Below are 16,972 nucleotides of genomic sequence, written 5' to 3' on the forward strand. Positions count from 1 at the left end.
AAGCTAGAATTCTACTATAGAGAAGGAAACTTTCTACTAAACAAAATGTCAATCTGGGCAGCATTAATCTCAAGGCTGATTTATATCTATGACTTCCTCATATCCAGTCCCTCTGGTGGTTCCTCCAGATTCAGGAATTATTCATTGGAACAAGGAATATGTCTAATGCAGTAAGTTGGCATTTATCTTTGACACCCCTTTCAAAAAAATTTTTTATCACTTTCCTCTCAAGGAGCTGTTATCTATAGGTCAGTATTTTTCTTTTAATGTATAAGACCTTGCATGTGGTCAGTCCTAATTTCTCTAATCCTCTAAAAGCTTAAGAATCAATGGGACATCACAGAGAAACTACCAGAGCTAAAGAAAACATGTGACCAAATCCTGCATGCCCGAAGAGTACCAGCTAAAAAAGACCCCAGTAGAAACACCCCAAGACACATCCTAGTCACCATGATGAAACCCACTGATAGAGATAGAATACTGCAAGCAGCAAGATCGAAAAGGGAAATTACATTCCACGGAGCATCCTTGAAATTTACAGCAGACCTGTCACCAGAAACACTCAAGACCAGAAGGCAGTGGTGGGACGTAGTGGCAAAACTCAATGAAATAAATGCTTCGCCAAGAATACTGCACCCAGCAAAACTCAGTTTCAGATTTGAAGGATGTATACACAGCTTCACAGATAAACAACAGCTCAAAAACTTTGCAGACTCAAAACCAGCCTTAAAAGAAAAACTGAAAGATCTACTCTAAAAACAAGACAGAACAAAAAACACACCAAACTTCTACACAAAGATGGCAATAAATCCCATGACAATTACTTCTCTCAATGTCAATGGACTAAATGCATCAGTTAAGAGGCACAGAGTGGCGAAATGGATCAAAAAACTGAAGCCAACCTTCTGCTGTCTACAAGAAACACACCTGAATAGTCAGAATAAACATAGACTCAAAATCAAAGGCTGGAGGAAAATCATTCAAGCAAACAACACCCTTAAAAAAGCGGGGGTGGCCATACTAATATCAGATGACACAAACTTTATACTCAGAAAAGTTGTAAGGGACAAAGATGGATATTATGTACTAATCAAGGGATTTGTACGGCAAGAAGAAATCACTCTCCTAAACATATACGCACCGAATGAGGGTCCAGCAAAGTATTTAATACAATTGTTGACAAATCTGAAGAAGGATATCAATAATAACACAATAATTGTGGTAGACCTCAACACAGGCTTGTCAACACTTGATTGGTCAACCAAATGGAAACCCAACAAAAATATACTAGACCTGAAAAGAGAAATGGATGAAAGAGGCCTAGTAGATATATATAGGGCACTCTATCCTCAGAAACCTGGATACACATTCTTTTCCAATGTACATGGATCATTCTCCAGGATAGATCACGTGCTGGCACATAAAACATACCTCCATAAAATAAAAAAGATAGACATTTTGCAGGCTGCCTTTGCTGACCACAAGGCTCTGAAGTTAGATGTGAACTGCAAAGGGACACAGAAGAAAAAATTTAACACCTGGAAGTTAAACAGCCTCATACTCAATAACCAGTGGGTCCGAGATGAAATCAAGGAGGAAATCAAAAGGTTCCTGGAAACAAATGACAATAAAGACACAAACTATCAGAACTTATGGGACACAGTAAAAGCAGTACTGAGAGGAAAATTTATAGCTTTGCAAGCACACATCAGGAAGGAAGAAGGAGCTTACCTGAATAGCTTAATGACACAGCTAATAGAACTAGAAAATGCTCAACAAAAGGACCCAAAAATAGGGAGACAGAAGGAAATAACAAAGCTGAGAGCAGAAATCAACGAAGTGGAAACCCAAAAAACAATCCGAAAGATCAACGAAAGCAGAAGTTGGTTCTTTGAAAAAATAAACAAGATTGATAGACCATTGGCAAAACTCACAAAGCAAAAGAAAGAGAGAAACTTGATAACGCGTATTAGAAATGAAAAGGGGGAGATCACTACAGATACTGCAGAGATTCAAAGGGTATTCAGAGAATACTTTGAGAAACTCTATGCCACTAAATATGAGAACCTGGAAGAAATGGATAAATTTCTGAACTCATATAACCTTCCACGGTTGAATAAAGAAGAGGTAGCATATCTAAACACCCCCCATCACTATTGAGGAAATTAAAACTGTAATCAAAAATTTACCCAAAAACGAAAGCCCAGGCCCTGATGGATTCACGAATGAATTCTTTCAAACCTTTCAAGAGGAACTACTACCAATTCTGGCCAGGCTCTTTTATGAAATCGAAAAAACAGGAATACTTCCAAATAGCTTTTATGAAGCCAACATCACCTTAATACCAAAACCTGATAGAGATGCTGCCAAAAAAGAAAATTACAGACCAATATCCCTGATGAACACAGATGCAAAGATCCTCAACAAAATCCTGGCGAACAGGATCCAGTGCCTCATCAAGAAGATCATTCACTTTGATCAAGTAGGTTTCATCCCAGGAATGCAAGGCTGGTTTAACATCCATAAATCTATCAATATAATACACAACATAAACAACAAAAAAAATAAAAATCACATGGTCATATCAATAGATGCAGAAAAAGCATTTGATAAGGTTCAACACCCATTCTTGATCAAAACTCTCAGCAAGACAGGAATAAAAGGAACCATTCTCAATATAGTCAAAGCCATCTACCAGAAGCCAGTGGCAAATATTATCCTCAATGGAGAAAAACTAAAATCCTTTCCTCTAAATTCTGGCACAAGACAAGGCTGTCCTCTCTCACCACTCCTATTCAACATAGCACTGGAAGTACTTGCTATAGCGATTAGGCAAGAAAAAGATATCAAGGGAATCCAGATAGGAAAGGAAGAAGTCAAGCTCTCACTGTTTGCAGATGACATGATACTCTACTTAGAAAACCCTAAAGACTCTACCAAAAAGCTTCTAGAAATAATAGATACATATAGCAAAGTGGCAGGCTACAAAATTAACACACAAAAATCAATGGCCTTTTTATACACTAATAATGATAGGGAAGAAATGGACATTAAGAGAACAATCCCATTCACATTAGTTCCACACAAACTCAAATATCTTGGAGTCAACCTGACTAAAGATGTGAAGGATCTATACAAAGAAAACTACAAAACACTGCTCTAAGAAATAAGAGAGGACACACGGAAATGGAAACACATACCATGCTCATGGATTGGCAGGATCAACATCATTAAAATGGCAATACTTCCAAAAGCATTGTACAGATTTAACGCGATTCCTCTGAAGATACCCATGGCATTCTTCAAAGAAGTGGATCAAATACTTCTGAAATTCATCTGGAACAACAAACAACCTCGAATAGTTAAAGCACTCCTTGGGAAAAGGAATATGGGAGGCATTACTTTCCCCAATTTTAAGTTGTATTACAAAGCAACAGTTATAAAAACAGCATGGTATTGGAATAAAGACAGACCCTCAGATCAGTGGAATAGGCTTGAGTACTCAGAGAAGGTTCCTCAGACATATAACCACCTTTTTTTGATAAAGGAGCAAGAAATCCTCAATGGAGCAGGGAAAGCCTATTCAACAAGTGGTGTTGGCACAACTGGTTAGCCACTTGCAAAAAAGCGAACTCAGACCCACAGCTAACACCATGTACAAAGGTAAAATCCAAATGGATTAAAGACCTTGATATCAGAACTGAAACTATAAGGTATATAGAACAACATGTAGGTGAAACACTCCAGGACATTGAGACTAAAGGCATCTTTAAGGAGGAGACAGCACTTTCCAAGCAAGTGGAAGCAGAGATAAACAGATGGGACTATATTAAGCTGAGAAGCTTCTGCATCTCAAAGGAAATAGTGTCCTGAATACAAAGGCCACCCACTGAGTGGGAGAAACTATTCACCCAATACTCATCAGATAAAGGGCTAATATCCAAAATTTACAAGGTACTGACAGAACTATACAAGAAAAAAACAACTAACCCCATCAAAAAATGGGGAGAAGAAATGAACAGACACTTTGAAAAAGAAGAAAGGCAAATGGCCAAAAGGCACATGAAAAGATGTTCAACATCACTAATCGTCAGGGAGATGCAAATCAAAACTACTATGAGGTACCACCTCATGCCACTGAGATTGGCACACATCACAAAAAAGGAAAACAAGCAGTGCTGGCGGGGATGTGGAGAGAAAGGAACTCTTTTTCACTGCTGGTGGGAATGCATCTAGTACAACCTTTATGGAAAGCGATATGGAGATTCCTTCACAAACTGGAAATTGAGCTTCCATACGATCCAGCTATACCACTCCTAGGAATATACCCAAGAAACACAAAAATACAATACAAAAATCCATTCCTTACTCCTATATTCATTGCAGCGCTATTTACAATAGCCAGACTCTGGAAACAACCAAGATGCCCGTCAACAGATGAGTGGCTGAAGAAACTGTGGTACATATACACAATGGAATACTATGCAGCCATCAGGAGAGATGAAGTCATGAAATTTTCCTATACATGGATGTACATGGAATCTATTATGCTGAGTGAAGTAAGTCAGAGGGAGAGAGAAAGACGCAGAATGGTTTCACTCATCTATGGGCTTTAAGAAAAATGAAGGACATTTTTAACAGTATCTCAGAGACAAGAGAGATGAGGGCTGGTAGGTGCAGCTCAGGACATGCAGCTCATCACATAGAGTGATGAGTGCAGTTGCAGAGATGACTACACTGAAAACTATCATAACAATGTGAATGAATGAGGGAAGTGGAAAGCCTGTCTCGAGTACAGGTGTAGGAGGGTGGGGAGGAGGGAGATCTGGGAAATTGGTGGTGGGAATGTTGCACCGGTGAAGGGGGGTGCTCTTTTCATGACTGTAATCATACAACTATAATCATGTTTGTAACCACGGTGTTTAAATAAAGATAAAAAAGGGAAAAAAAAGAACAACATTGTTATAAACACACATAAATTATAATTTTATTTTGGCTTGTGAAAAAAGAAAGAAAGAAAGAAAGAAAGAAAGAAAGAAAGAAAGGAAGGAAGGAAGGAAGGAAGGAAGGAAGGAAGGAAGGAAGGAAGGAAGGAAGGAAGGAAGGAAGGAAGGAAGGAAAGAAAACAAGAAAAAGAAAGAAAGAAAGAAAAGCTTTAGAAAAAAGAATAAAACCTAGATGTTCTTTAAGTAATTAATAAAATTCAATAAAATTTTATAAAAAAAAGAATCAATGGGAATTAAAGATTAAAAAATTTAATAAAGTTTTTCAATTAAAGCCTAGCACTTCATCATTTAGAAGTTAAAGACATGATTTCTTAATATAGAATATCATACATCAACTGTTTACCTAGAAATACATATCCATGCATTCAAACTCACGCAAGATCACACAAGAGAATAAACAAATTAAAATAGGAAATATGTTAAGATTGTCAGTATGATTATATGAAGTAGAAGTTACATCATGTCCTTCTTACATATTTTGGAAAATTAACCTGGATCCATTCATATTAACAGTAAAGAACTCAGAAAAAAATATCCAAATTCATCTCCTTGGAATATTTCTCCTGAACTTTCTTTTCTAGTATTTGCACTCCCCTGCTGTGGATCACATTAAAACGTTCCTACCTCCATCCCTAGAACTTTCTATCCTTTTCCATGTAAATATTCTCCTTCCCTCCTAGGATTTACTAAATGCAGCCATCTTAAAAAGACTTCCAGTGGTATCAAATTTAAAGTAAATTCCTATTTCCCTCAATCCAATAAACTCATGATTTTATCATAGTGTTCATCAATACGTATTATATTATACGTTAGCATTCTCTATTAGATTATCCACTGTCAATGCCATTATCTCTTCTGTTGGCTATGTGTCAGCACCTCTAACAGCTTCTGGCATATGTTTGGTGCTACAAACACTTGCTGAGTGAATAGCCAATGAAATAATTGATACTACTTTAGTGTCCAAACAATTCCTGGTAGCCCAGGAACATCTAAGAAAAGTGCCTTACCTGTATCATCTTCAGTTCTCATAATATTCTCTATGAGGTAGATATTTTTACTTTCCTGATTTTCAGGTGATGGGACAAAGACGTAAGTAGCTTGATCAAATTTAAGTACAATTTAGTTATGATCCTAATTTCAACCCAGAGGTCATATACTAAATTAACCCTGTACACGTTTTGAGGAACTTGATACATTGTCTTCATTACTAAAAATAAATACTAACTCTGAGACATAAAATACATATTAAACTGTGTTTTGATTTAGTGAGAGTGTGTTTGTATATGTGTGTGTGTTCTTGCAGGCTTCCCAAGTAAGAAGCAACATGGGATTCTTGAGTATTGAAAATAGACTGAGCCAGGATCAAAAAGTATGAATGTACAGTTGGGTACTGTTCAAAGATTGGGTACAGGAGAAGATAGGGCTGGAGTCAGTCCTTGCTTCAGTGCCTGTTCTCTAAGCCTTACACAACATTCTCTCTTTAAGAAGTGTCTTCTAGTTTGTATATAAATGATAATGAAGCCTGCCATGATAACAAATTTGGGGGGTTAGGACTATTTAGTAAAGGCCTAGTGTGAAGAATTGCTTTCAGAGTCAGTTGCCCAGATTCTCTTCCTCATGCATCTATGCACAATTTTGCCCTCACACACTGCCACCACTCCACCCTTCTGACCAACTCATGCTGTTCCACTCCAGAGACTGTGTTTCCAGCAACTACACTGAAGCAGTTCTATCTACTACACTTTTATTTTTTTTCTTTTTTAGTTTTCTAAACTTTATTTATTGATTGATTGATTCATGCATTCATTCATTGGTTTGGGGCCACATCTAGTGATGCCCAGGGGTTATTCCTGGCTCTGCACTTGGAAATTGCCCCTGGCAGGCTGGCGGACCATATGGGATGCTGGGAATCAAACCAGGAACCTCCCAGGTCTAACATGTGCAAGGTAAATGCCCTAACACTGTGCTAGCTCTCCAATCTCATACTTTAAATTTTCTGGCAGCCACATTAAGGACGGAGTAAATTGATCTCACTAATATGTGATGTTTACCCCAATCTATCCGAATCTCATTTTGTTATGGAGATAGTTAACATCTATTTTTATAGCAATTCTTTGAAATTCAGAAAATATTCCACATTCTCAGCATCTCTCAGTTGAAACTTGTCACAGTTTTTAGTGCTCATAAACTGCATGTAGCTGGTGGTGCTCCATCAAACACTGCATTTGAGGGAGAAGGATGAAATAAAACAGCAGATCTGATTCCTAATCTGTACTTAGTGTATAACCTTTTCACAGTTCTGAATGGAAGTTATAATACCCGTGTACCTTTTGCATAGGTGCCATATGATACATGCTCAAGAAAAATGGTTTTCTCTTATCACTCAATGTTTAGACCTCACTCACTTTTGAGCCAGTGTCTCTATTTCTTCCATATACAATTGTATAGGGAGACATTCAGTAAGAGTGATGAAAGAAGGCAAGCCCCTGGCTCTGATGAAAAAAAAAATATACTTCTGTTTCCCCCAAGGATGAGAGAACTAGTTCCCTGACCCATTGCTTCTATCATTAAAAGCCTTTTATAAAAAGGATGCCAGAAGCAGACTGCGACTGTGGGATGCACAAGGGACAACCTCAAGATAGGACTCTGTCTTGTGACCACAATATGGGCACAGAGCATCCTTAATTAATGGTGATGACCCTGTTAGACAAGTAACATTCTTAGAGATTTCTGCTTCTGTACTCTTTCCTCCTGCTGCCTGCAAGTGACCAACTCCCCATCAGATATTCTATAAAAGAGTCTTTGCTCTGAGCCCAGACTGAAAAAGTCAGTTCCATTTTGGGTCCCTGTTGAAAAAAATTCTTTTTTGTAAGGTTTTGCAAGTGAGTATTTCTTTTTTCCCATTTTGGTGGGGTGGAAATCCCACAACCACTCACGTCTTTGTTTCCAGAACCACTAAAAGCTGGGTATTTGGAATTCTTGAAGGGAATATTTATATATTTTTGCATATATTTAGGGAACCCTTTCTGGAAAAAAAATAAGTCTCAAGTCCAAAAGTGAACACTTAGCAACCTTTCTGTTCATGAAACAGTCTGTTTTGATGTCTCTACCCTCACTCTTCACCAAAAAATATAAAAGAATAATAGAGAATAGTACAGAAATTACTACACTTGTCTTGCTTCCTTCTTATCACAGTAAAATCTCTAGTATTATATATGGTCACCCAAGCACTGCCAGGGCTTACTCCTGAGCATTGCAGGTATGCTTAAAACTGCGACTTATCACCACCCCACCCCCATACACACCAAGGAGAAAAAAATAGATCTGAAGGCACATGTGTGTTGCTAGCCCATGCACATGATACTGTAAAGGATTACTTTATATTTACTTGTATCTTTAATGAGAAAAAGATATTTCATGAGAAAGAAAGATGAGAAGTCATCTCATGCCTGTGAAAATGGTACATATCAAATATCTAGAAATGGCTAGAGTTGGCTGGGTTGTGGTAAGAGAGGAATCTTTCTTCACTGTTGTAAGATTGTTGTCTCATTCAACCTCTATGGAAAGAAATATGGAGACTTCTTGAAAAGATAGGAATAGAATTTCTATATGATCCAGTGCTAACACTCAGCCTTTATCCCCAAAACACAAAAACATTCATTTGAAAGGGTATGTGTACATCCATGTTCATCATCACACTTAGCAGTACTATAGCCAAATTATGGAAACAACACAAATCACCAAATATAGCTAAATGTTCAAGTTGTGTTCTATATGCATAATGGAATACATAGACATTAAAATTGTGGAATTTGCAACAATGTGGGTGAAACTAGAGGATATCATGTTGAGTGTATTCAGTCAGAAAGATAGGAAGTGATACAAAATTATCTCTTTCATGTGTGTGTGACTAAAAGCTACACAGTAAGGTAGCAATAAAAGCCCAAAAGCAATATGATGAGAGAATTGATTGAAATAATTGAGTGACAGGGGGAAAAATGAAAGTGAAGGGTTCTGATATTCTTGGAAAAGAATTATGGGAATAAAAACACTGGTGATTGGTGTGGTGTTGGAATTATGTGCATAAGAAACCGTTAATAATAGTATTGCAAACCACAGAATCTCAATTTAAAAACTACCATAAAATTTTTTAAGAGTGAAGGTGTGGTGGGTGACAGGAGGGAAATGGGAAATTGGTGGCAGGAAATAAAGACTGGTGAAGGGATGGATAATGGAACATTGTGTGACAAAAACAACTATAGCAGTTTTTTAATTCTGTATCTTATGATGAATTTCTTTTCATTCTAAATAAAAATGTTTTAAAGAGAATTTTCTCTATTTTAAATAAAAGTTCCTATGCCATATAATGGACTTACACTCATTAGCCTGAGGGTTTTCTGGAAAGCAGGGGGGAAATTTAGGCTTTCATACACAGCCAGAAGAATCACTTTCAATACCTTTTAAGTGGCTGAAAAGAAAGATATATAGTAAACACATTAAGCTGTTAAATGTACTGAACCCCAACAAATATTCATTGTGGCAATCCTTGAGTATTAGTCTGTAATCCCTCAGCAAATGTGTCTTTTATTCAACTACAGAGTTGTACACAGTGCAGACACAAGTGTCATTAATTAAATAACACATGAGGAAAACTCTCCAAGCTATTCATTATCCAAGGTAGCCTGCTCTATGCTTGGCTCTGAAATTCGCTTATAACAAAAGCACACAAGTCGCTGGATGAAAGACTGTGCTGGAGGAAGGTCACCCTCCAAAGCACGATAAGAAGAAGCTGTCAGACACAGTACATGACAAAGCGTGGCTGCCTTTTAGCTTTTCCTTTGCCCCTGTGGAGGGCTTTAAGGAAGGGAAAGTGTTTCACATTGTGGGGACTTTCTTTCTCAAAATTAGTTTCTCTCATGAAGGATACAAGTAAATATAAAGTAATCCTTTTTCATTTCAACGGGATCTCAGTGAAAGGCAATACCAGTGGAAGCTTTAGAAACAAATAAAACTTGTTCTTCATAAGCTCCATCAGAACAAGAAAGCCTTTTAGGGAGTCTTTCACAGCACAAAGAAAAGGGAAGTGGATGTTAATGTGAGGAACAGGGAAGGCAGAAATCTCCCTGGCTTCATGTGAGCAGCTTGAAAGTATTCAAAGAATAGTATGAGTTGTCTGGGTTAGCTTTCCTGGCCTTCCTACTTCCAACCCCCAAATTTAGGTAGTTTCATTTGCCAGAAAGCAATGGTAAAAGAGGAGATAAACCCCTGTGAGGATGCAGTAAATTAGTACAGCTACAAGCTACACATCTCGTTTTTCCATGCATGTTTGCTGTTCTTAACCTTTCATTTATCTTTCTCAAAGGAAAACTGAAAATGCTGAATCCTAAAGCACAGCCACATGTTGAGCCCAACCTCACTATAGGAATCTACATGCTCCCATCTCCATCCTAAGTGGGGGATGGCCCAGAGCTGCTTCTGGAAGCAGACATGAAGGATTATGAAAGGACTTGCTTAATAGCAAGTTCACGAACACCCTCTCCTCCTGGGAAGTTGTGATGCTAATCAGCATGTGTGACATACTGCAGAGAAATCATTTTAAGTTAGAAAATTTTTTTTTTTTGGTTTTTTGGGCCACACCCAGCGGTGCTCAGGGGTTACTCCTGGCTGTCTGCTCAGAAATAGCTCCCGGCAGGCACGGGGGACCATATGGGACACCGGGATTCGAACCAACCACCTTTGGTCCTGGATTGGCTGCTTGCAAGGCAAACACCGCTGTGCTATCTCTCCGGGCCCAAGTTAGAAAATTTGCTGTGAAGGTGTCCTTTCTGGAGTTCACTGGAACAACTCTGGGGCTCTGGCTGGTGCACTTGGGGCAAACCTTTCTGTTTCACGCAGAGGGATAATTGCATGCTTCAGAGATCCTCATCAGAGTGGCTTCCAGATCCATGCTGTTTCTCCGAAAACTCTTTTACCCACTTATTGTAAAAGATTGCCACGAGCAAATTTTCTGGTCCAATTTCAGAGACCAGTTTATTAAGAAAAAGCTGAAAAGTAGAGGTCAGGGGTGCCTGCCCTGAGAAAATTGCTCACCTTGTTTTTGGTATGAGCAGAATGATTTTCCATGGTCTTGGGCCTGTCTTGCCAACTTGCAAGAAAATATGAGTTACTTTTTTTAAAAAATTACAAATGTTAAGAGGAATTTTTCATTCCTGCTCCAGACTCCCTTTCTTTTGGGAGTATGACAACTCTGAAACCATTTCTGTACCAACTCCCATATGAATACAAATCAAGTTATGTTATGCAGCTTCATGCCCAAGAAATGCCTTCTTTGAAAGAGAAGAGTTCTATTAGTATGCTTCTCTTCAGTGTGCAGAAAATGAACAAACTTGCTGAAAGCTGGATATTTGCAGTAGAAACTTTTCTCCACTATTTGATAGTTTGAGGGATATTTGAAGCATTTTATTGTGAGAAGACTTTGGAATTGATCAAATAAGTCAATAATGGAGCTCCTTACCATCACACTCAATGACTCCCCTTCAGAAACACAGTTATATTCCCAATAAACAATAAAATTGGGAGAAATATACCTTTAAAACTAAAACTAAAACAAAACAGGAGGGGTGGGTTGAGGTTTTATGATCACAGGGCTTCTATTTGTACTCTTAACAAATTACATTGACAATTATCACATCCTCTCCACCTTCAGAAAAGAGGAACCTAGAAGGATTGTTAGCTTGAAGATTGAAAAGATCCTTTCTTTCTGAGACCAGTGATATGTAGGGAAAATAAAATAATAAAATAAAATATATTTTAATGAAATATATTTCCTTGACCGTCCACAAAGGATTGTTGGCTTTGCTAGAAATAAGGATCTTTGCCCCATTTCTGTCTATAGAAAGAATATGAAGCCTTTCTGTTCAACGATGTTACCATGGTTGAATTTTATTCAGTTTATGGGATACGATTGGTGCCTCTGTTTTTACCCTGTACCTGTTAAATCGTGACAATAAAAAAGAAATCAACTTCAAAGGCTTTTCCATTCCTGAAAGTTTTAGGGAAAAAAATGGAGAGGAAGACCACAATCCTCTGTCACCTGAGAAACCTAACTCAAACTGAATTAAAGGTTTTCTATAAGTCATCTTTATTGTCCTTTCCAAATTCATAGGTCCCTACTTCAAAAATATCTATTATCCCATAAAATAGATTTTCTGTCCTACCTTAATTCCCTGCTCTGCAAAACAAAACATAATGATACTCATAAAACTGTCATAATTTCTCAAACTTGGTCTTTCTTAGAATATGGGAAAATTTCAGTTAGTCTGCCATGATGTTTAGCAGGAATGCAGAAATATTGAAAAAAATGCATGTTCACGGGAATCACTCAAACATCAGGCATGCTGGACTCTTGCTATCGGCAGTTAAAAATCCTAGAGCTTACAATCTAACTACTAACTTAGTACTGATTACTATCTTAATTCACTGTGTACAGTATGCTTTCCTCAACAGATTGGAAGCACCTTAAAAATATAATTACTTGAGCCTGGAAGATATTTTATTTCTTTGCCCATGTGGTCAATCACATGTCCAGAATGTGTGAGGAACCAAGTTTGCTTACAGAGCACCTGGAGCACTGTTTAGTATAGTTTGTATGGCCCTCAGCAATGCCAGGCCTGATCTCTAGTTTATCATGTTTTCACGTGAGGGTGAGCAGTGCTGAGGCTGTCTTCAGGCCTTCTAAATATCACTGGATGTGATTTTATAAAAGTTATTTTTTAGGGGCCAGAGGGATAACAGAGCAGGTAGGGTCTTTGCTCTGCATGGGGCCAACCCAAATTCAATCCCTAGCATCCCATATTGTCCCCAAAGCCTGCCAGGAGTAATTTCTGATGCAGAGACAGAAGTAACCCCTGATTGTTGCTGTGTGTGGCTCAAAAACCAAAAAAAAATAATTTAAAATAAATAAAAAGTTTTTTTAATATAATCACTTTTTTATTCTCCTCAGTGCCTTATTATTCACACTGCAATGAATACACATATTAATTAACCCAAATTACAAAAACTTCTTTCTGTAACAATGAGATTGGAAAAAAATGGACATTAGGGAAGACATATAGTATAAAAACACCAGCAGAAAATAGGAAGATGAGCTGATTGTGCAGATGTGCTCTCTCCAGTTGAAAAGCTGAAACTCTCCTGAATAGCCTAATACTGACTTTTTTTACTCATAGTCAGTTTTGCTTCTTTTCTGCAAGCCAAGTAATTCACAGAATAAATCATGATACTGACAACAAGAAACTATGAGTAACAAGGAGTTATCAATGTTTTTGGTTCTACTGTGTCTTATATGTATTGACCCACCCTGTTATCGCCACAAATCCAATAATAAATGCTATATATTGCCCAAAGACACACATCTGGGGAGTGATAAGCATGGACTGAGACCAAGTCACTTACCTTGTTCTGGAATGGAAAGCAAATTCTGCCTTCCAGAAGTTTCCATGCTACTTAGAGAAAAGGAACTGCTGAAGATAGAGAGGCATTATTTTTGGCTTTGTTTGGGGGCCACATCTGGTCATGCTCACTGTAACTCCTGGCTCTGCTTACAAAAATCACTTTCAGTAGTTATCAGGAAATTATATGAGATTTTGGGAATCTACCCAAGGTCTCCCACAAGCAAGGGAAGCACCCTACCTTCTATACTATCTTTTCAGGCACTGAAGATAAAGCCTTAAGGAGCTAAGCAGATAGCTTAGATGCCAAAAAATGCACAGATAGCTTAGATGCCAAAAAATGCAAGAGAGATACTGCAGAAATTATGTTAATTAGAATAACAGAAAATCTCAGCTATGAATAGAGACAGCCATGGAGTTTTAATAATTACTAGGCAGGTGTCAGGAAGAGTGTTGTGAAAAATAACATGAGGCCACAATTTTAAAACAAATAATAATAATAGAAGCAACAGAAACTTCCAGGTTATAAATCTGGCAAGACATAGATGAAGAAAGGGCACATCTATTTTCAGGCCTGCACATTTTCATCGGACTCAAACTCAATAATTGCTCAAGGACAATCTGAGCGATGATGAATGATGAGGAAGTGACCTGTGCATTAGACAAGCAGTATTGTGCCAGGCACAACTTGGATGATTCCAGTGTCATTCAAGAACGGAACCAGCCTCTTTCTCTGAGGGGGAATGGAGACAAACTGACTGATGTGCTTCCTCTTTCAAATTTATGAGGTATCAGAGGACCTGGGAGGAGTAGATGATCTCAAGGTCAGATGTGAAGGCTGAAACAAAAGTGGTTTAGACCTCTGTTCTCTGCATTCTAGAAGGGACCAGATAACAATTATCAATGGATGTTTCTGATTTTGTTGTAGACTAAGAGGAAAAATATATCACAAGACTTAATAAAAACATACTGGAAGCACTAGAGTCTTTACCCAGCTGGGGGCTAAGAGGATTATTGATAGGATGTCTTTGTATCACATACCGGAACTAGCATGGAGCTAGGTATTTGAATCTCAGCCATTAGGTTTGTGCCCTTGATATCATACTCAAGTCAGAAATAGCATGCAGTAAGTCTAAAACAAGGGTAGTTCTTAAAATCCCTAAGAAGACTTAGGACTAGGGAGAAGGGGAGTGTATTTATGTTTTAATAGTGTTTCTCAAAATCTCTTTATATGTCACACTCATAGTTGCTACCCAACTTTTTGTAGTGTCCTTTCTTTTGGTATTTGTAAAATTGTATAATATCCAGTTTATGAAGATATTATTACTTATCTTCCTATTTAACTTTCTCTCTTCAATAATTGTCTATTTTTTCTAGAACCAGCAAATTAATAACCAGAATTTGTCTCAATATCATAATACCCATTTTGTTGAGACCACTAAATAAGACCTTGACTCTAAATCTTAAACTAGTTCTCCTTAAAGTTTCAGATATGGTGGCTGGGCTATGAAAGGCATTTCTATAACTGGATGATTTTTTTAAGCTTTCTTTTCAAATAAGATTAAAGGGCAGATGACAACCGCAAACCTCATCACCATCACCATTTTTTTGATGAGTTAAAATAATTTGCTATGGACCTGACTGAAATCCTTGAGATAACTTGACTATGCAACAACTTTTAGTCTATCTAATATATATCATGCAATAGTCCCCCAAAACCAGAATTGGGAATTGGGTATCTGCAATAATCCCCTAAAACCAGGATTGGGACTGGGTATCTCCAATTTATATAAGGCACCTATTAAAAATTCTAAGCTTCTCACCAGAATGCTGAATCAGAATATGCAGATAAAGAAATCTGTATTTTTAAGAAATAATTCTGATAGGAGACTATGTTTGCAAATTTAGCATTACCTGATAAACAAGGTCTATATTTCACTTGTAAATAAGTCTTATGTCCAAAAAATGGATTAAGAGACCACACGGTTGACTTCTGGGACAAAGACTATGGATAGAAGCAATGAAAAATAAAGGGAAGACTGGCAAAAAGGTACAAGAGGTGCAATTGCTTACTTTATATGTGACTGATCTAAGTTAGATCTCCTGAACACAAGTCAGGGGCCTGAGTATTGCCAGGCATGACTATAAATCACACACACACACACACACACACACACACACACACACACACACACACACACACAAGAAAAAGAAGAAAATTTGGTAAGGCAGGAATACAGGCTTCCTTCAGGATGATTTGAACCACCTGTCTTGTAAAATGTTAATGGCAATCAGACAGATTAGCCTTAAACAAACTTACATTGTTTTTATTGTCATTACTCAAAAGGTGTTTTCAAATTCAACTAAATGTCTGTTTTTATGTTCTGTCATTTCCAGGCATGAAAGAAACTTGAACAAATCCCAAGGCAAAAGGAAAAGGCCTCATTCTCTAGGACTGCAGCATTGGAAATGAAGCTAAGCTGACTTTATTATATCACACGATTCTGCAACCTTTTGTGAAGCATTTTATTACACTTGTGGAAGTTATCAGAGTTATGGTTCAATTATGATGACTGACAGGCTAACTTCAAAGGGCCAGCATTTGCCCTTCCACATCCTTTGCCTATGTACTTAGAATAGAACCTTTCCTAAATTGATCCTTGGCCTGGATGGAAATAAAATGATAGTTAAAATATTTTGTGTGTTATCTATCTTTAAAATTGAAAAAGTGGGGCCTCTCAGAGGCACAAATAAGGAAATTGATCTCTTAAAACTATTGGACATCACTGAAACAGAAGGTTTCTTACAACTGAGATAGATTTCGTTTCCATTTTTGGTAAGATCATTGAACAAGAATTATACAACTTTCTCTTACTGTGGTGTCAACCTGGTTTGGATATTGAGGCAGAGTTAAATAGTGCAAGATGGCAAAATCATTTTTAACAAATTAATATGCATGCAAAGAGATCAGGCATCTTTGACTGGGCTATTTAAATGGATGGCATATAAGGAAATGGAATAGAAACGAACACTCAGGAGACTGGGTTCAGAAGCAAAATCCTTGCTCAGCATAGCTTATTTAAAGGGACGTAGGGCCCTTCTTTCCATTGGTCTATTAATAAAAGGTGTTAGAATTTATGGAGAAAAATCCATAAAAAGTAATGCTACAAAGAAGCAAACATAGGATTTTTCTTTTTCATATAAAGAATCTCTTTTGGTTTATGAACTACTTCCTGACCTCACCTCCATCACCAGCATAAAGCATGTTAGCTTTTTGTGACTGTTGTAACAAATTGCCACCACAGACTGGGTACTTAAAAACAACAGAAATGTGTTTTCTCACAACATGGAGTTCAGAATTTCAGAGCTCAGCAAGTCCTTGCTCCCTGGCAGAAATTATAAAAGAAGTTCTCCTAATTGATATCTATTAGCCATCCACGGTTTTCTTAGTATAATTCCAGTCTCTGCCTTTAATCTTACACTCTTCCTTTTCTTTCTTTGAGTTCCTAATAAGGG

The 16,972-nt window shown here is 37.5% G+C and overlaps 1 protein-coding gene across 1 annotated transcript in view; it reads left to right on the plus strand.

Annotated features, from left to right (window-relative positions):
* Positions 1-16,151, plus strand: part of FHIT (fragile histidine triad diadenosine triphosphatase) — a 914,518-nt gene extending 898,367 nt beyond the window's left edge. Inside the window, exon 6 of the mRNA XM_049777424.1 lies at positions 15,854-16,151. The gene's annotated coding sequence lies outside the window, so the exon portion shown is untranslated. The remainder of the gene's footprint in view (positions 1-15,853) is intronic.
* The last annotated feature ends 821 nt before the right edge of the window (positions 16,152-16,972 follow it).

This window comes from Suncus etruscus, chromosome 7, assembly GCF_024139225.1.
Source record: "Suncus etruscus isolate mSunEtr1 chromosome 7, mSunEtr1.pri.cur, whole genome shotgun sequence".
Taxonomy (NCBI): Eukaryota; Metazoa; Chordata; class Mammalia; order Eulipotyphla; family Soricidae; genus Suncus; species Suncus etruscus.